General features: G+C 38.8%; 1 protein-coding gene across 1 annotated transcript in view; it reads left to right on the plus strand.

Moving 5' to 3' along the window:
* LOC126031217 (S-adenosyl-L-methionine-dependent tRNA 4-demethylwyosine synthase TYW1-like) overlaps window positions 1-21592 on the plus strand; it is a 221636-nt gene that overhangs the window by 41742 nt on the left and 158302 nt on the right. The window lies entirely within an intron of this gene.

A 21592-nucleotide genomic window follows, 5' to 3' on the forward strand; every position in this document is an offset into this window, starting at 1 on the left:
AGGCAGGCACCTTACCTCCAGCGCCACCGCCCGGCCCCATATTTGCCATTCTTATTTATGAAATATCCCTTTAAACCATTTCCTCAAGTTGGATTTTTAACTTTATAGTGTTGGTTTATGGAAGTTCTTTATACTTTGTGGATATGAGTATTTTGTGAGATGTATGTTGTGAATATTTTCTTCGAGTCTGTGTCTGCCATTTTCATTTCCCAAACAGTATTGTTGAAGTTTTTATTTGAATAATACGCAATTTATCTTTTCTTTTTTTCTTTTTTGGCATATTTAGAAATGTTTGCCAATTTGAGGCTTATAAAGTTATTCTCCCTCTAATCCCCTGGGCTATTATATATAGTTTGAACTTTTCTGGTACTTTCTGAATTTTTATGAATAGTATGAGGTAAGGGTTGAAGACCTATAGTTGGGTAGATAGTGTAAGTGGTAGAGAAACTTATTGATAGGAACTTCATTTTACCATTGAATTACTGTTAAGATATTGTAGGAAGTAAGTCTAGTAGATATGGGTCAACTTATTTCTGGATCTGTTTCATTGATATGTTTGACTATCCTTTTGATAGTTGTAGATTCTCTTGATGACTAGAGCTTTTTGTAAGTCAGATATTATGCAGTATAAATTCTGTCTTGGATTTTTGTTTTGTTTTAAGATTGTTTTCACTGCATTTTCATCTAAACTTTGAAATCAGAGTTTGAATTTCTACTGTCTATATTGTTTTAGGTTCTGTATTTTGTACGTGATCATTATCAGGTCAAAATATGTCATATTAATTTTCTTACTTTCCTTTGAGCTTGTTGCTCTAGCATACAGTCATGAGGTGAAATTATTCCCCTTAGGTCTCATCTTAAAGGCAGCAGAAGCTTTCCTTTCAAAACACTCAATAGCAGTCACCTGCTTATCAAATTCTCTCAGATATGAAGCCAAGGTCTTCTCTTCCCTTATTCTCATAGTGCTTGCTGACTGCTAGTAATTTTTCCATAGTCAATCCAAACAGTTTCCTTGCTGAGAAAATTTCTGAGGACACCTAAGCTAGGTAGGGCATACCTTTCCCCTCATTCTTTATTGCCTGTTGATTAGGCCTGGTAGCCCTCTACTCTCCTTTTATTGTTTTATGGCTCCTTGATCTCCTCAAAAAAATAAATATGTTCTGTCACAAAGTTGTAGCAAAACTTTAGAGATTTGGGGCCGGAGAGATAGCACAGCGGTAAGGTGTTTGCTTAGACGCAGAAGGACGGTGGTTTGAATCACGGCATCCCATATGGTCCCCCGATCCTGCCAGGAGCGATTTTTGAGCGTAGAGCCCGAGTAACTCCTGAGTGCTGCCGGGTGTGACCCAAAAACCAAAACCAAAACAAAACAAACAGAAAAAAAACAAAAACTTTAGAGATTATATTCTTTATGCAGCATTGGGAATAGAGAGTGAATCTGAAACAGAAATGGTAAAAAGAGAGACATAGTGGAGGACCTCTGGATGACAGTCAAAGTTACTCAGTGCTCCATGCTGGCACATAGTTACCTCTAGAAATTAAAATCTCATAAAGAAGGCAACATTTAAAAAAAGTTTTATGGGATTCAGGTATCGTATAACACCCATTTAAAATCTACTTTTAAGTGGCATCTGGCATACTCACAGGACTGTGCAGCCATTATTAGTCTAATTTTACAGAATTTTTGTTCCCAATAAGGATGCCAGGTACCTAGTAATGGTCAGTCTGTTCTCTCTCCTTAGCCCAGCCCTAGAGAATTATTAATCGATTTACTATATTTATGGATTTGTCTGATTTAACATTTTATATACATAGAGTTGTGACTATGTGACCTTTTGGTTCCGGATACTTTCATTAACCAAGTTTTAAGGGTTCATATATCTTGTATCTTGTATATCAGTATTCCATTTCTATTTTTGTGGGGGGGGGGTTGTACCCAGTGGCGCACAGGGGTTACTCCTGGCTGTGCACTCAGAAATCGCTCCTGGCAGGTTCAGGGAACCATATGGGATGCCAGGAATCGAACCGAGGTCTGTCCTGTGTTGGCTGCGTGCAAGGCAAATGCCAAACCGCTGTGCTAGTCCTCTGGCCCCACCATTTCTATTTTTTGACTAATAATGTTCCATGTATACTATATCCTATTTACCCATGTATTAGTTGAATAACACTTGAGTTTCACTTTTTTGATATTATGAGTAATGCGGTTATGAACATTATTATGTATGCTAGTTTTTCTTTAGACATATTTTATCATTTTTTGTTATAATTGAGTGAAATTTTTGGGTTATGGTAACTTCATATTTAATATTTTGGGAGCCACAAGAATAATAGACTATTTTACATTCCTCTCTGCAATAAATGAAGATTTTTATTTCTCTACAGCCTTTCTTTTATATATATATAATTTATTAAGCACCGTGGTTGCAAAATTGTTCATGGTTGAGTTTCAGTCATAGAATGCATGCTGCCCTTCACCAGTGCACATTTTCTGCCACCAATGTCCCCGGTTTCTCTCCCACATACTCTCCCCCACCTGCCTCTGGGACAGGCATTTTACTTCTCTCTTTCTCTTTTCTTTTTTGATACTGTGATTTGCACTATTGCTAATGAAAGGGTACCATGCATATAATTTTATCCCCTTTCAGCACTCAGTTCTTGTTCAGAGTGATCAGTTTCAACTATCATTACCAGTGGACTGTTAACTACTAACTGTACTCACCACTTTTATGGCAAGCTTCTACGGATATGTCTCTGGATATTATTACCATATTATCTTTATTTTCTTATATCTCGTAAGTGCGATTATTCTCTGTCTATCCGTCTTCCTCTGACTAATTTCACTCAGGTTAATCTCCATGTCCAGCCATGTATAAGCAAATTTCATGACTTAATTTTACCTAACAGCTGCATAATATTCCATTGTGTGATGTACCACACAGTTTCTTTAGCCACTCATATATTCTTTAGCCACTTATATGTTCTTGGGCACTTGGGTTGTTTCCAGATTCTGCCTATTGTAAATAGTGCTGTGACGAACATAGAGTGCAGAGGGCTTTTCTGCATGGTGATTTTGGGTTCTTAGGTTATATCCCTAGGAATGATATTGCTATCATATAATATTGTATCATATGGGAGCTCAATTTCTATTTTTTTGAGGAATTATTATTTTCTAAATTTTTTCTAATTTTTTGTTTTGTTTTTGGGCCATACCCTTGTAGAAGGGTTTGTTTAGGGTCAGAGAGATTGTACAGTGGTTAAGGTTCTTGCCTTGCACCCAGTTGTCCCAGGTTCAATTCCTGACAGACATCTCATATGGTCTCTTGAACTCTCCCAGAGTGATTTCTGAGTACAGAGATAAGAATAATACCTGAGCATTGCCAGGTGTGGCCTAAAAGCAAAAACAACAATAACAAAAATTGTTGTTCTATGCTAGCTATAGTAAATGAGAGTAAAAGGAACAGTACTTTATTTTAAAACAGTATGTATTTCCATATGCCATGCTCCCTAGAGTTGGAAGATATATTGAAAGTTATTTGAACCTATTTATATTAGGTATGTTTAGATTTAAGAGAATTGAGCAGGGGCTGGAGAGATAGCATGGAGGTAAGGCATTTGCCTTTCATGCAGGAGGTCATCGGTTCGAATCCCGGCGTCCCATATGCCTGCCTGGAGCCAGGAATAACCCCTGAGCACTGCCGGGTGTGACCCAAAAACCACAAAAAAAAAATAAAAAAGAGAGAGAATTGAGCAGATAATTTGTTTTGTAGAAAACATTATAGCAAGCTGTATGGATTTATATGTAGTATCTGAAAGAGGTAGAAAACCCTTGTTGAAATTGGCAGAAAATACGGTTATCTAAGTGAGAAAGCAGGATAGACTTGCAGAACAAGTGGAGTCTTATAAATGCAGAAGCAAAACAATTTCCTTTGGTGTAACTTGGGAGAAGTAGTGAGGAACTATCACAAAATATATGCCCTGCCTTGAAATTCCATATCTTGTTCAGGTCTGTTTTGTCATGGATTTTTAGCAAAACTTTGGAGTTGTTCCCTTGAAGTAGCACTGTGAATAGAGATGGATCAGAAACAAAAATGGTAAGAAGAGGGAGAGTGGGGCCGGGCGGTGGCGCTAAAGGTAAGGTGCCTGCCTTGCCTGCGCTAACCTTGGACGGACCGCGGTTCGATCCCCCGGTGTCCCATATGGTCCCCCAAGCCAGGAGCAACTTCTGAGCACATAGCCAGGAGTAACCCCTGAGCGTTACTGGGTGTGGCCCAAAAACCAAAAAAAAAAAAAAAAAAAGAAGAGGGAGAGTGGTGGACTTCTGATTGACAGAGGAAGATTCTAGGAAGATTAAAAGAGAACTCTTAGATAATCAAGTTCAAATAATTTTAAGATAGATTTATCATTTGTGCTTACTAAAGTTACTCATAAATAGAATGACCACATGATTTATAAAAATAATTTGTAGTAATGATTTGATATCATTTGCATTTGATATATCTGGGTAATTTATATATTTGATTCTAGGTATACTTAAAAGTTGTCATTTGGAGTTGATACCATACACAAAAACACAATTATCAGGCATTTTGTGATTGCTTAAGTATTTTAGCATGCTTTTTTTTCAGAATGATGACATTTTAGAATGGTGACAAAAGGTGTCTTTTTATATGACTTGCCTTGGCTATTTCCTGAAAAATGTAGTGTACAGTAAAGTTGTGCAGGAAGCATCCTGTTTGTAAGATGAAGTTAAAATATGGGTTTAGGGCCGGGCAGTGGTGCTAGAGGTAAGGTGCCTGCCTTGCCTGCGCTAGCCTTGGACGGACCGCGGTTCGATCCCCCGGTGTCCCATATGGTCCCCCAAGCCAGGAGCAACTTCTGAGCACATAGCCAGGAGTAACCCCTGAGCATTACCGGGTGTGGCCCAAAAACCAAAAAAAAAAAAAAATTAAAAAAAATATGGGTTTAAATTAGTTTTCAAGTATAGCTGTAGGTCTTTTTTATAGAAAAGGCTATGAGCCACTTTTGTTGTTGTTGTTGTTTGTTTTTGGCCATACCCAGTGGTACTTACTATTGGCTCTTTGCTCAGATCTGAGGTGCTTGGGGATCCATATGACATACCAGGGATCTGACCTAGGTCAGTTGTATACAAGGCAGTTACCCTGTGCTCTGTACTATTTCTCTACCTCTGGGACTACTTAATTTTGGCATGGAGTCGACTGCCCTGAGCATGGACATCCTGTGATGTAAACTTCTGGCTCCAGTTTCTTACTATCTTTAACTGTTGTGATAACAAAATTATTTTCATAAAGGTACAGATACCCCTTGAATGGTGTGGATCCCATTGAGGACCTTGCTTCAACTCATTTTCATTACTACTATGGAAATACAAGTCATATTAACTGTTCTTTCCCCTTTTCCTGCTTCCAGTGACGTTCTGTACTCTTCTTCCAGTCACTAGGTTGCTTTCTGAAATACAGTTTCTTCTAGAGACTCTCTTCTCAGAACTCCAGAGGGGTTCATTACTGCTCTCACTCATTACATCACTCTGGTACATATCTTCTCCATCCTGTCATGTCAAAAAATGGCTTTTTTTGGTTTTTGGGCCACACTCAGTGGCACTCAGGGGTTACTCCTGGCTATGTGCTCAGAAATCGCTCCTGGCTAGGGACCATATGAGATGCTGGGGAATTGAACCGTGGTCTGTCCTAGGCTAGTGCGGGGAAGGCAGATGCCTTACCACTTGTGCTACCACTCTGGCCCCCAAAAATGATTTTCTGATTTCCTTTCCTAAATTTGTTCCCCTCAGTCTTCACTCCATTAGTTAAGGGTAAACCTCTTCATTTATTTGCTCCTCTCAAACTCTTTATCTCTTTATTTTTTAAATCTCCCCACACCATGCACAAATCCTTTTAAGATATCGCTAGAGGGAGATGTGTGGGAGTATGTGCTCAATCTCAGTTTGATTCTCAGGAAAAACAAGGTTATTGATCCTGAGGATCACCAGGAATAGCCCTAGTGACCCTAAGCAAGCTGGTGGGTATGATGCTTGGGGGTCCGACCAGCATTTATTCTCTATTCCTTGCCTAGCTGACCAATTAACACTGGGTATAACACTGGGTATTACCCTTATCTCCCGTAAATATTGATTCTGAGTCTTCTTATCCCAATATATCTAGAATCTAGCTGCTTTGTACCACTAGAACTGCTGGACCTGGGTTCTTGTCATAACGTCCCAGTATCATTAATTTCCACATTGCACTTGTTGTCCCTAGGTTTGTTCCCAACATGCCATGATCATGCCACTCTTACTCAGAAACTTCAGGGATTCCCATCTCACTCAGGATAAAGGCCTCAGTCCTCAGTGAATTCTCAGGCCTTTAGGACCTGTTTTTCATAATTTAATCCTACTGTACTAGCCATCTGCGCCCTAGTTAAACAGCTTCTTCCTAGCTTTCTGGTCTGTTTGCACTTAGAAATGCAACACTCCTCTTTTACACTCACTTAAATTCCACTGCTTGGAATTTCTACAAGTACTTAATAATTTTATCTTTCTCCTTCTTTCTCTCATACCCTCCTGTACCTGGCTTCTTATTTTTATTTCCAATATCAATTTTAGAGCCTGAAAGGTTCTAGTTCCTTAGTAAAACATTTTTTTTTTCAATAGAATGAATGAGTAAAGCCCAGATTTCATGAAATTCTGCCTACTTATATGAAGCAGGAAAACAGAAACTACTTTGGCTGTTTCAACAAGAACAGGCTCATTAAATTAACTGAATTCTTACAGAGCCATTGAAAAACCTATAGTAGCGAAAGTCAGAAAGAATTGCTTCTGGCTTGAAGAAAATAAGAAAGTGTCTGATTCAGGACAGTGGTTCAAGTGACCTTTAAAATGAACATTGCCTAAGAGATTGCTTGTAAGCTGCGCTTATGTTTGCTGCATGGTTTTGTGTTTGCAGCTATGGCCAGAGAGAGTAATAGATTTTCTTTTGCTTTCTAAATTTTGCATAAGTGCCTCAAAGGTGGAGTCTAAATCAGATGAGATTCAGATGATAGAATCTAAAAAATATGGGGTAGTAGAGCTTCTATCTCTGGCTTGAAGGGCAGGATGAGTTTGAATAATCAAAGATTACAGACATTTTATGTAGTCTTTCTCTTTTCACCTTCTCCCTCATTTGTGTTTTACCCTTTTAAAGAATAATATTTAAAAACATTGTATCTATCTAGCCTGTTGCTCTATTACTCATACCAGAGAGAATGTATTTACACTTTTTTTTTTTTTTTGGTTTTTGGGCCACACCCAGCGGTGCTCAGGGGTTACTCCTGGCTGTCTGCTCAGAAATAGTTCCTGGCAGGGGGACCATATGGGACACCGGGATTTGAACCAACCACCTTTGGTCCTGGATCGGCTGCTTGCAAGGCAAACACCACTGTGCTATCTCTCTGGGCCCGTATTTACACTTTTTAAAAAATACTTTTATTGTGATCCAAGTGAATTACAAGTCTTTTACAGTAATATTTAAGGTACATAGTGACAATGAATTAGAACTAGTCCTCCCACCACTGTTGTCTTCCCTCCATGTTCCCAGCATGCATTCCATACCTTCTTGCCTTTGCCCCATGGACTGCTAGTGTAACAGGTCTCTTTTGTATATAGCTTGTTGTAGATTGGATATCAAATTCTGGTGTTATTAACTTTGGGTTTGGTGCTTAAATCTAATCATTTTTATTTCCACTCAGTGTTCATATGACTAGTTGTTCCTGGTAGGTTGATACAACAACCTGACAATGAGAGAACAACAAAAACTTGAGAGCAGACTGCCCTTTCTCATCACCTAAGGGTAAGATGAAATCAGAAGACATGCCATCCTTTGATCTGTGCAAAAACCAAGTTCACTAATTATAGGTGGACTTTGACAATCAGGACTGGGCACAACTTTACCTGGGACCAATAAGAAAGATCCTAGTATAGGCTTCAGCCTAGCAATCGTACAAAAAACAAGACCTCTAATCCCAGAGTTCTGACTTTAACAACCATGACTGAGCAGAACTTTTGGAGCTGTTAGGAAAGACTCTATCCTAGGCTTCGACTTAGGATTTGTGCAAAAACAAAGTTCATTAATTACAGAAGACTGATTACACCATAGTGAAAGACTCTATCCTAGACTTTGTTCTGTGATCTCTTGAAATACCAAGATCTCTAACTACAGAGGACTGATGTTGTCATCCACAACTGAGCAGAAAGTTTTCTGGCACCATAAAAAGACCTTGGGGTTTGATAATGAGCGTGTGTGGAGCTGTAGTTGCTCCCATGACAGTATGCTTCAAGGGTAGAGAAACTCTTATCTCCTAGGCCAAGGGATTTCTTCCCTTTCTAACTTCCCCAATACTTATTGTGCCTATGCAAAAAAAAAAAAAATAAAACAAAACAAAAAACCCACAAAGTCTTGCCACACCAGCCCTTCAATTTTTTTCTCTTTTCCCTCTTTTTCTTTTTCCTTTTTTTTTTCTTTCTAGTGATTTTTGTTTTGGTGATGACTTTTTGTTGCTGCTATTGTGTTTCTTTTCTTCATTGCTTGCTTTTTTTGGTTTGTTTTGTTTTTTTTCTTCTTTTAAATTGATATTTTAACCTCTAGGTGGATTCCTCCCAGTTTTTTTTTTTCTTTTCTTTCTTTTCTTTTCTTTTTTCTTTTCCAACCACAGGATTTGAATCATCTTGTTCTCCCTCGTAAATTGAGGGGGGGGAAAAAGATGGTATTTACACTTTCTTAAGAAGAGACTTCTTGAGGGTTAAGCTACAAGACAAACCAACAGCAGTCAATCTTATGTAAAATGATTGGAGGAGCAGGGAAATAATATATATTTAAGCAAGGAAAGGAAAATCATCTTTGCATCTGGTCACCACGTTTTATTGAGTACTTATAACCCCTTCCTCCATTAGTCAGATCACATTTCCTTTGTGCTCTGTTCTAGGAAACCCCTCACTCTGATGCTTGGTAGTTTACTGACTGATGGTCCAGTCTTTCATTGAAGAGTTTGAGCCAGCAATGCCCCTCCTACAGTCTTAATAGTTACTATTGTGTAGTGTGTTCACTTATTGGCCAGCTCACAGTGGGCAGGTTCCTCGTGTTGGCAAAGGACAAGCACAGTGGGCTTCATTTTCCAAGGTTTCCCTCATCCCCTAAATGTTTTGAGAGTGCTGTGGAACTGAGGCCTGGACACATCTGGACACATAGTAGATATACATTATAGTCAAGCAGCTCCATCTGAAATGGGGAAGCCCAGGTTTAGGGATTTTTAATCTTGGGATTCCTCCTTAGGGAGTTATAGACCTGCCAATGTTTTGTTAGGAGGGAGCCATCATTTTTATTATACTGTCAGGCAACAAGCCTGCCCTATGCACTGGAGGGAGACACTGCCTTCTTTGAAAGTTTGCTCTTAACATCCTTAAAATATAGCCTGGAATAAAAACTGTCCTAATTGGAACAGAGAATTGACTATTAATGTAACTTTTGTGGAAGCATTTTTCTTTTGCAATATTGTGTATGAGACTCAGTGTTCAAGTAATGGAAGAGAGTGGCAAAGCAAGTGGTGTATTGGTGAAATGGAAAGTGGGACTGCATTCATCACATTAGCTATTTGAGTAATAGGGATGATCAATATTTGTGGTATACAATATAATATTCTATCCATATGTATGATATTTGCTACCAATGCACATGCCTATCTAAGTATGTAACTGTATGTTATTGAGTACTTGGAATATAGCTCATGCAACTATGGAATAGAGTTTTAGATTTTATTAAACTTAAATATCACTGTCACATTGGTTAACCACTACACCTTTTTCTTCCCTTCATGACTATCTAAATATTTTTTAATGACTTTATTTAAACACCATGGTTCACAAGGTTGTTTGTAATATAGTTGGTAACATAGTTTGTGATATATATTTTCTCAGTTACAAAGTTTTTCATGATTGAGTTTCGGTCATACAATGTATAACACCCTTCACATTTCCCACCTCGAGTGTCCCCAGTTTCCCTCCTGCCCTTTCAGGTAACTGCCTCTCTGGCAGATTTTCCTCTCTTCTTTTTTCCTTCTAGGCACCATAGTTAATACTTTTGGTACTGAAGGAGTATCATGCATATCACTTTATTCCTTTCAGCACTCAATTTTGTCCAGAGTGACCATTTCCAACTATCATTGTCAGTGCTTCCTTCTCTGCCCTAACTGTACTCTGTTATTGTGGCAAGCTTCCTATGATGGGCTGGTCTCCCCAGCCCTCATCTCTATTTGTCTGAATATTAATATTTTGCTATCTTTTTTAATATTCCACAAATGAATACAATCATTCTATGCCTGTCTCCTTCTGACTCATTCATTTAGCATAATACTCTCCATACCCATCCATGTATAAGCATATTTCATGACTTCATTTTTCCTAACAGCTTAGATGTATGACAGTTTCTTTATCCACTAATGTATTCTTGAGTTGTTTCCAGATTCTGGTTAATGTGATTAGTGCTGCAATGAGCATAGGAGTGCAGAAGGCTTTTCTGTATGGTGATTGTGGGCTCCTAGGGTATATTTCCACAGTTCATCTTTAAAATAACCTCCTGCTCCACAGTTCATCTTCAAAATAACCTTCACAGGGTCCCAAGTTTGATCCCTGCCACTTTATAGTTCCTACCTCTTAACACTGCCTGGAGAAGCCCTGGAGGCTCCTAAGTGGTGCCAAATGTGGCCCTTGTGACTACCAAAGTGATGCTGGTGTCCCCCATTACCTCTGAAACTGAGCATTGAGTCATCTAGCACATTTTTCAGATATTTCTGGGAGTCGCCTCTGAGCTCCCTGAGCATTCCTTGGGGATCCCAAAATAAGGTAAAAATAAACCTCCTTCATGCTTCACTAGGGTTAGCTCTCATTAAAAAGTATGTGCCGTGAAGTCAGTTGTTCTTTCCTGGATTACTTAGCACGGAACATGGTAAAGCACATAATAAGTAAACATTATCATGACATCTGCCTGTCTGTTTTCAGAAAACTAACTATAGTAATCAGTCAATGTTAAAATTGTTTTGTTATAAACCAAAAATTAATGGTTACATCAAAGTGTGAAAGCTTTTTGGAAAAGAGCAAAAACAATAAACTTGGTAATAAAATTATAATGAGTTTTGCCACCAAACTTGGAGTAGAAAGGGCGTTCGATAATCTGTTGATGTAGGTTTGACCTTGGACTGTGACTTCCACTGTTCACTCACTCTGGTTAGCCCTCTCCAGGGATTTGCCATGGTACCTGCTTTTGTAGTGCAACATTAGCAAGCACATAGCAGTTTGATAAGCGTTAGCACTCTAAGGTATATATCCTACTGGGATCTTTCCACTAAAAACTCAGCTCCCATGCTGGAGGAAGTCAGACTACTGGGTTGTTGGAGGTTCAAGCAGGTCTGTGAGCATCGAACATTCTCAGACATTCGAGATCTTCTGTAGTGTTTAATCTAGGCCAAAATACCGTTGCATATAGCTTAATGAGTGATCACAGCCCATCTCACAGGGAAGGAAAAACCATTATAGAAACTTCTGGGTCAGCACAGAATTAAGCGAGTAATTAAATACATTTTTTAATTAAATACATTTAATGTCACTAACTTATTGCCATTCAATTTAATGCCATTAAATTTGTGTGTGTTAAGCCTCTTGAGTTTGGGATAGTGCAATATGCTGCTGGTTCTGAAACCAGAAGATAAGAGCTGCCATATGAAAATATGGAAGAGCATTGGCCTTAGTTTGCCACAGACTTGGTAGGTGTCAAATATTTATGCACAGGGAACACAGTGCCAGCGAAGAATGACAAAGCTTGAACTGCAGAAAGCCCTGAGCCAAGGCTAATGGTATGGATAAAGCTTTAGAGAATGCTAAGAGAAGTATAGGAAATGTGAAATCTTTTTCTCAATTGTCAAAAAGCATTTGGCTTCTCATTAACTAAAGGCCTGGCAAGTATTTGTCAAGTGCTTTGTGATTTTTTTGGTCCTTTTTTTTTTTCTTTAATGTTTTTAGGCCACACCTGGCAGTGCCCAGAAATTACTACTGGCATGCTTGGCGAATCATATGGGATGCTGGTGATCAGATCTGGGTAAGCTGTGTGCAAGGCAAATGCTCTACTCTCTTTGCAGTCTCTCTGGCCTCTTCATTTTTATTTTTTAAGCCTTTAATTAATTTGAATGAAGTTGTGGAAAATAAGAAGAGGCTTTCTTTTTCTTTTTCTTTTTTTATTTTGACCATATTGGCTTACATATTTTTAAAATTTCAGGTATATACTAACATAGAATAAGGGGGAATTCCCATCACCAAATTTGTCCTCCCTCCACCCCCGTTCCCATCTTGCATCCCATATCCCCCACCCTCATCCCCTGGGGTGCTAGAACAAGTGGTCCATGAAGAAGCATTTTTCAATCAGAACAACATGATTTTAATGATACTGATGATCATGGCTTAATGATATGACTTTGCCATATTATGATTACTTGATAGTCTGTTTCCCTTTGTGCTATTATAAATATATGTGGTCTCTGTATTTTTATGGAATATCAGTAAGCATATATAGCTGCTCATCGGCTATATAGTTTGTAGGCATATATATATATACATATAAGTATATATACACATACCTATATGTATATAGCAGTCAATTATTTTTAAGTCACCCTCAGTGTGTTCCTTAAAATGGATAGTAGTAGGTGACAAAGTTAAAATTATGAATTAGGTACAGTAAGAGATTAGCAACAATAAGAGTAGTTATAAGGCCGGAGAGATAGCATGGAAGTAGGGCATTTATCTTGCATGCAGAAGGACGGTAGTTCAAACCCCAGCATCCCATATGATTCCCTCAGCCTGCCAGGAGTGATTTCTTAGCGTAGAGCCAGGAGTAACCCCTGAGCACTGCCGGGTATGACCCCCCCCAAAAAAAGAGTAGTTCTAATAGTATATATATTATAGTAAAAGATATATATAGACATGCTCATTCTCACTCACACTCAATATCTATATACTCAGACAGTAGTTGAAGTGAGCTACTTAAACTGGACTGGGAAATTAGAGAAGTGACCCATTGTATATGCATGTACATAGCATATATAATTGCTGATACTTCACTTTTTCTTGTGAGTGTAGTATTATTGTTGAAGAGTAAGGCTGGTCATAGAGAAAAATCACCAGTAAAACTTATAAATCATAGGCAGTAAGAAAAATGGAAATGCAACATTACCACACAGTTGTCAATCCATATTGACAAGCGAATATTATGCGCTTTCTATGTGCCTGGAGGAAGGGAACAGATGAGAACTTCCTTCACTGAGTTTGCCATTCACAAGGTTGAAGGCTCTTTTTCTTGGGTTTAATTTGTATGTCTTTTCTTGTTTCCCCTACTTAAACTTCCATAAACCTAAGCTCAGATCAGAGTGGGTTAGTGGGGCTGGAGAAATAGCATAGAGGTAGGGTGTTTGTTTTGCACTCAGATGACCTGGGACGGACCCAGATTCAATCTCCAGCAGTCCATATGGTCCCCCAAGCCTGCCAGGATCGATTTCTGAACTCAGAGCCAGGAATAATTCCTGAGCACCACCACTACCTGGTGTGGCCCCAAAATAAAAACAATACAAACAAAAAAGAAATTGGTTAGATAATCATTTTATATCTTTGCTGATTCCCCACCTTCCCTTCCCTTTGCTGTTGTGATGATTAGGGTCTCCCACACTGGTTGAGGTGCTGCACACCTGCTTTTAGTGCCCAGCTGCATTGTTTGGGTGAGTCTTTCAAATCACACACATAATATTTGTGGTGCTAGAGATCTCAGACAACTGTGCATCTGGAATCGCACTTGGCACATAGAGCAGTACTGTCTGTTGACTTCATGGTATCACCCTTGCACGGCAGGTGCTCTAAATGCTGAGCCCTGTTCCTTGTCCCCTCTTTGCTGATTTTCTGTCTACTTGTTCTGCTTCTGGGAGAAAAGAATTGAGGTTCTAACACTAACTGGAATTTGCATTTTTTTTTTTGTCATCTCAGTTCAGTTCTGTTAGTTTTGCTCTAAAAATTTGATGCTCTTTGCATACCTTCTTGGAGAGTCTACCCTTTTGCCATTATGTAATGCCTCTCCTATTTATTTATGGTCCGCACCCTTATTTAGAATTTTTTGATATCTGACATTTAATATAGTAATTTCGGCTTTCTCTTGATTTTGTTGTGATGACAAGGGGGTGCACACTTGGCTTATTTGTGCTGTTCAGACACTTTCAGTTGTGTTCAACAGGCGGTACCAGGTAATATTGGCATGCAGATGCTTACCAAGGGTTGTACTCTGGTTGGGGTACTCACAGAATATTCTGGTTGTAGTTATCATGGACAATCTGGGGCTTTCATCTGTGCTAATTGGGGGTGTCAATCTTGGGTACTCTCACTTCTTTGTTGTGGTACTTGTACATACCATGCTATGGCACCACAAATGACATAACTGCCAGACCCCCACTTGCATATGTGTCTGCACTGGGGACCAGACTCACAGCATCATGCTTCTGGGCAGGTGCATTAGCCCCTGTGCCATTTTTCAGGTACACCATCTTTCTTTGGGTGATTTCCTGGAATTTCCTTTGGCCTGATTTTCTTAGCTTTTCTCTTGGAGTTGATCTTTCTGGTATTGACTTTTCTTAGATTCTATTCACCTGAGAAAGTCTATATTTTGCTTTTATTCCTGAAATTTGTTTTTGCTGAATGTAAACTTATGGATTGACATCTGTTCTGTCAGTTCACTAATATGGTCCCATTGTCTTCTTAGCCTTTATAGTATTTTTTTTTTATTTTTGGGCCACACCCAGTGATGCTTATGGGTTATTCCTGGCTCTGTGCTCAGAAATCGCTCCTGGCTTCAGGGACCATATGGGACTCCGGGTTTTGTTCTAGGTTAGCGTGTGCAAGGCAAATGCCCTACCACTTGCATCACAGCTTTGGCCCCATAGCCTTGATAGTTTTTGATGAGAAATTCTCAGCAATTCATGTCATTGTTCTCATACAGTGGGTTCTGCCAGAACTTGATAAGTTGGGAGGAGGGGGTGTCTCCAAGTCTTATTGAAATGACTGGCCACAAGTAAGTAATGAAAAAGCACATTGTCAGCAGTTGAGAACAGAGGAAAGTTGAGTGCATGGTGATGAATTATGCAGGTAGCAGTTGGAAAAGCAATCACATCTAGTCAAAAAATAGGCTCAGTGCTGAAACTTGGGATCTTATATTTTGTGAAAAGATTCACAAATTTGTAGATTATGTTATTTTAAGTTAATGATTCAAATCACTATCCTTAACAAAATTAGTTCTGCTTTACTATTACTTTTTTAATAAAAATAAAAAGATAGCAAGTATAGTAAAAATTATCTTTTATCTTACAGAAATTTTAGTGTGTTTTTCTTTGGAAACAGTTTTACCATTCCCCTTTCTGTGTGCTTGTGTATGTTTAAAATTTACTGTGCATGAAATTTTGTTGGTTATCTTCCTTTAATAATAATAACAAGCATTTTCTTTGATATCTTATTTTTATCATAATTTGTGAGTTAATGAAAGTTTCACAGTTATACTTCCACTTTTTTCCCATTAAAGTGAATTATGTGAAGAATAAAACTGTTATATGAAGCTTTCTGTGCTTTCTGTGATTTCTTTAGAGTGATACCCTAGAAATAACTGGCTGAAATGTATTCTTTTTTTTTTTTTTTTTTTTTTGGTTTTTCGGGCCACACCCATTAGATGCTCAGGGGTTACTCCTGGCTATGCGCTCAGAAATTGTCCCTGGCTTGGGGGAACCATATGGGACGCCGGGGGATCGAACCGTGGTCCTTTCCTTGACTAGCGCTTGCAAGGCAGACACCTTACCTCCAGCGCCACCTCGCCGGCCCCTGAAATGTATTCTTATAATTTTCTATGAACTGATAATTATTAAGCCTGAATCTGTTATTTGTTGAACAGTTCTTCTAATTCTTTTGCCCCTCAGGTATTTTATGTAATAGAACTTTTTTGAATAAATTTTTTCTTTGTTTTGTTTTTGGGTCACACCCGGCAGTGCTCAGGGTTTACTCCTGGCTATCTGCTCAGAAATAGCTCCTGGCAGGCATGGGGGACCATATGGGACACCGAGATTCGAACCAACCACCTTAGGTCCTGGATCTTCTGCTTGCAAGGCAAATGCTGCTGTGCTATCTCTCTGGCCCCTGAATAAATATTTTTTTTATCTTTATTTAAACACCATGATTACAAATATGATAGTGGTTGTATGATTTCAGTCATGTAAAGAACACCCCCCTTCACCAGTGCAACATTCCTACCACCAATATCCCAAATATACCTCACACCACCCCACCCCATTCACACTTGTACTCAAGACAGGCTTTCTAATTCCCTCATTCATTCACATTGTTAGGATAGTTCTCGATGTAGTTATTTCTATAACAACACTCATCACTCTATGTGGTGAGCTTCATTTTGTGAGCTGCATCTTCCAGCTCTCCTCTCTTGTGTCTCTTAAAATTATTGCAAGAGTGTCTTTCATTTTTCTTTTTTTCTTTTTTTTTTTTTGTTTTGTTTTTTGGGCCACACCCCGTGGTGCTCAGGCTTTACTCCTGGCTGTCTGCTCAGAAATAGCTCCTGGCAGGCACAGGGGACCATATGAGATACTGGGAGTCGAACCAACCACCTTTGGTCCTGGATCGGCTGCTTGCAAGGCAAACGCCGCTGTGCTATCTCTCCGGGCCCGTCTTTCATTTTTCTTAAAACCCATAGATGAGTGAGACCATTCTGCGTCTTTCTCTCTCTGACTTATTTCACTCAGCATAATAGATTCCATGTACATCCATGTATAGGAAAATTTCATGACTTCATCTCTCCTGACGGCTGCATAATAGTCCATTGTGTATGCACCACAGCTTCTGTAGCCATTCATCTGTTGAAGGGCATCTTTGTTGTTTCCAGAGTCTTGCTATGGTAAAAAGTGCTGCAATTGGGGCCCGGAGAGATAGCACAGCGGTGTTTGCCTTGCAAGCAGCCGATCCAGGACCAAAGGTGGTTGGTTCGAATCCCGGTGTCCCATATGGTCCCCCGTGCCTGCCAGGAGCTATTTCTGAGCAGACAGCCAGGAGTAACCCCTGAGCACCGCCGGGTGTGGCCCAAAAACCAAAAAAAAAAAAAAAGTGCTGCAATTGAATATAGGTGTAAGGAAAGGATTTTTGTATTGTATTTTTGTGTTCCTAGGGCATATTCCTAGGAGTGGTATAGCTGGATTGTATGGGAGCTCAATTTCCAGTTTTTGGAGGAATCTCCTTATTGCTTTCCATAAAGGTTGAACTAGATGGCATTCCCACCAGCAGTGGAAGAGTTCCTTTCTCTCTGCATCCCTGCCAGCACTGTTTGTTTTCCTTCTTTGTGATGTGTGCCAATCTCAGTGTGTGAGATGGTACCTCATAGTTGATTTGATTTGCATCTCTCTGATGACGAGTGATGTGGAGCATCTTTTCATGTGTCTTTTGGCCATTTGCATTTCTTCCTCTACAAAGTGTCTGTTCATTTCTTTTCCCCATTTTTTGATGAGATTAGATTTTTTTTCTTGTAAAGTTCTGTCAGTACCTTGTATAACTTGGATATTAGTCCTTTATGTGATGGGTGTTGGGTGAATAATTTCTCCCACTCAGTGGGTGGCTCTTGTATCCTTGGCACTATCTCCTTTGAGGTGCAGAAACTTTTCAACTTATCTGTTTATCTCTGTTTCCACTTGTTTGGAGAGTGCTGTTTCCTCTTAAAATATGCCTTTAGTCTCAATGTCATAAAGTGTTTTACCTACATGTTCTTCTATATACCTTGTGGTTTCAGATCTGATGTCAAGGTCTTTAATCCATTTAGATTTTACCTTTGTGCATGGTATTAGATGGAGGTGTGATTTCGCCTTTTTTTTTTTTTTTTTTTTTTTTGATTTTTGGGTCACACCCAGCAGCATTCAGGGGTTCCTCCTGGCTCTATACTCAGAAATTGCTCCCGGCAGGCTCGGGAGACCATATGGGATGCCAGGATTTGAACCACCATTCTTCTGCATACAAGGCAAATGCCCTACCTCAATTCTATCTCTCCAGCCCCTGATTTCGCATTTTTGCATGTGACTGACCAGATGTCCCAGCACCACTTGTTGAAGAGGCTTTATTTGCTCCATTTTGCATTTCTTGCCCCTTTATCAAACATTAATTGGTTGTATGTCTAGGGGGCTTTCTCTGAATACTCAAGTCTATTCCACTGGTCTGAGGGTCTGTCTTTATTCCAATACCATGCTGTTTTAATGATTATTGCTTTGTAGTACAATTTAAAGTTGGGGAAAGTGATTTCTCCCAACTTCTTTTTCCTAATTTTTTTTTTAAGCTATTTGCGGGTGTTTATTGTTGCAAAGAATTTTAGGAGAGTTTGATCCATTTCTTTGAAGAATGTCATGGATATCAGTATAGATGAATTGCATTAAATCTGTACAATGCTTTGGGGAGTATTATCATTTAAATAATGTTAATCCTCCTATTCCATGAAAAGTATATGTGTCTCCATTTTCTCGTGTCCTCTTTTATTTTTTGAAGCAGTGTTTTGTAGTTTTCTTTGTATAGATCCTTCACCTCTTTAGTTAAGTTGACACCAAGGTATTTGAATTTGTGTGGCACTAATGTGAATGGGATTGTTTTTTAAATGTCCATTTCTTCTCTAACATTATTTGTGTTTAAGAAGGCCATTGTTTTTTGCATGTTAATTTTGTAGCCTGCCACTTTGCTATATGAATCTATTGTTTCTAGAAGCTTTTTGGTAGTCTTAAGGGTTTTCTAAATATAGTAACATGTCATCTTTAAATAGTAGAGCTTGACTTCTTCGTTTCCTATCTGGATGCCCTTGATATATTTTTCTTGCCTAATTGCTATGGCAAGTACTTTCAGTACTATGTTGAATAGGAATGGTGAGAGGGGGCAACCTTGTCTTGTATCAGATTTTAGAGGAAAGGATTTTAGTTTATGCCCATTGAGAATAACACTTGCTATTGGTTTGAGTTAGATGGCTTTGACTATACTGAGAAAATTTTTTTTATTTCCCCCCTTTTTTTTTGGTTTTGGGTCACACCTGGCAGCACTCAGGGGTTCCTCCTGGCTCTGCACTCAGAAATCACAACTGGCAGGCTCGGGGGACCATATGGGATGCTGGGATTGGAACCACCGTCCTTCTGCATGCAAGGCAAATGCTTTACCTCCATGCTATCTCTCCGGCCCTTTATTCCCTTCTTGTTGAGAGTTTTTATCATGAATAGGTGTTGGACCTTATCAAATGCTTTCTCTACACCTATTGATATAATTATATGGTTTTTATTTTTCCTTTTGTTGATATGGTGAATTACATTGATTGATTTATGCATGTTAAACCATTCTTGCATTCCTGGAATGAAACCTACTTGGTCATGGTGTATGTCCTTGATGAGGCATTGGATCCTACTTTCCAGGATTTTGTTGAGGATCTTTGCAGTTGTGTTCATCAGGGATATTGTTTTGTAGTTTTCTTTTCTTTTTTTGTAGAATCTCTGTCTGGTTTTCAAATCAGGGTGATATTAGCTTCATAAAAACTATTTAGAAGTGTTTCTGTTTCTTCAATTTTCTGAAAGAGCCTGAATTGGTTGTAGTTCCTCTTGAAAGTTTTGAAAGAATTTGTGAGTGAATCTATCTGGGCCTGGTCTTTTATTTGGGGGAAGATTTTTGATTATCATTTCAATTTCCTCAATAGTGATAGGATTTTTCAGTTATTCCAGATCATCTTGATTCAGCCTAAAGAGGCTGTAATATTAAAGAATTTATCAATTTTCTCAAGGTCTGTTTTATGGCATAAAGATCTTAAAGTAATTTGAGTTTCCTTTGAATTTCATTAGTGTCTGTTGTGACACTCCCCTTTTTATTTCTAGTTTGGTATAGGGTTCTCTCTCTCTCTCTCTCTCTCTCTCTCTCTCTCTCTCTCTCCTTTACTGTGATTCTTGCTAATTGTTTTCATTTATTTTTTAAAGAATCATTGCTTTCTTGACTTTCTCTGTTTTTTTTTTGGGGGGGGTTTCTAATACATTAATTTCTACTCTTTTAAAAATTTTCTTTACTCCTGCTTACTTTTGGCTTATTGTGTTGGCCATTTTCTTATTTTTTTTTTTTTTTTTGGTTTTTGGGCCACACCCGGCGGTGCTCAGAGGTTACTCCTGGCTGTCTGCTCAGAAATAGCTCCTGGCAGGCATGGGGGACCATATGGGACACCGGGATTCGAACCAACCACCTTTGGTCCTGGATCGGCTGCTTGCAAGGCAAACACCGCTGTGCTATCTCTCTGGGCCCCATTTTCTTATTTCTTAAACTGTGCAGTTATTTATGTGGGCTTTCCTTTCTTCCTTTGCTTTTTCATTTTGACTGTATAGATAGTCTGGAGAAGTTAATTGTGTGTTGTGATGTGGCTGAGTGACTGGAAGAAATGTATGGCTGTGGAGCCAAGCAAAGTGGCCACGCTCTTCTTAGGGTGCTGACTAGGCGCAGAAATGACTCTTCAAAGTCACAAAGAGGACCTCACTGCTGGTTCCTTTGTCTGCCTTAGTTTCTTGGAACCCTGTGGCTGAAGTTTTTTATTCTTAGACTTGAGTGCTCTATTTTTAGTTATGTGTGTACTTACTGATGTTTTATATTTATATATAGATATATAGATATATAAAGTGTATGTACTTATAAATCTCACAAATTGACCTTATATTGTCCTAAATACTTTTACAAAATTCAAAATTTATTTTGTCCATGTTTCTGTTGTCATTTCTGCTTTCTTTTTGTTATTACTTCTTGGTCTTTAAGTATTATTTGAAAGTTTTTTTTTTGTTTTTTTGTTTTTTTGTTTTTTTGTTTTTTGTTTTTGGGCCACACCCAGCGGTGCTCAAGGGTTACTCCTGGCTGTCTGCTCAGAAATAGCTCCTGGCAGACACCGAGATTCGAACCAACCACCTTTGGTCCTGGATTGCTGCTTGCAAGGCAAATGCCGTTGTGCTCTCTCTCCAGGCCCTGAAAGTTTTTTTTTTTTTATATTTTATTTAAACACCTTGATTACATACATGATTGTGTTTGGGTTTCAGTCATGTAAAGAACATCACCCATCACCAGTGCAACATTCCCATCACTAATGTCCCAAATCTCCCCCTCCCCACCCAGCCCCTGCCTGTACTCTAGACAGGCTTTCTATTTCCCTCATACATTCTCATTATTATTAGGATAGTTCAAAATGTAGTTATTTCTCTAACTAAACTCATCCCTGTTTGTGGTGAGGTGAGCTTCATGAGGTGAGCTGTAACTTCCAGCCCTTCTCTCTTTTGTGTCTGAAAATTATTATTGCAAGAATGTCTTTCATTTTTCTTAAAACCCATAGATGAGTGAGACCATTCTGCGTTTTTCTCTCTCTCTCTCTGACTTATTTCACTCAGCATAATAAATTCCATGTACATCCATGTATAGGAAAATTTCATGACTTCATCTCTCCTGACA

This window comes from Suncus etruscus, chromosome 15 (genome assembly GCF_024139225.1).
Source record: "Suncus etruscus isolate mSunEtr1 chromosome 15, mSunEtr1.pri.cur, whole genome shotgun sequence".
NCBI classification, from domain to species: domain Eukaryota; kingdom Metazoa; phylum Chordata; class Mammalia; order Eulipotyphla; family Soricidae; genus Suncus; species Suncus etruscus.